Here is a 210-nt window from a genome sequence, read left to right on the forward strand (position 1 = left end):
CCTCAGCTCTTCAGCTCAAGGCTAGCGCTCTACCACTTGAGCCACAGCACCACTTCCGGCTTTTTTCTTTTTGCTTATGTGGTGCTGAGGAATTGAATCCAGGGCTTCATGCATGCAAGGCAAGCACTCTACCACTGAGCCATCTTCCCAGCCCTGCTCATGAACTCTTGTCTCAAAGACCTGAAGCCCAAATATGGGCCAAAACCACAC

The sequence above is a fragment of the Dipodomys ordii genome, unplaced genomic scaffold (assembly GCF_000151885.1).
Source record: "Dipodomys ordii isolate 6190 unplaced genomic scaffold, Dord_2.0 Scaffold31, whole genome shotgun sequence".
Taxonomy (NCBI): domain Eukaryota; kingdom Metazoa; phylum Chordata; class Mammalia; order Rodentia; family Heteromyidae; genus Dipodomys; species Dipodomys ordii.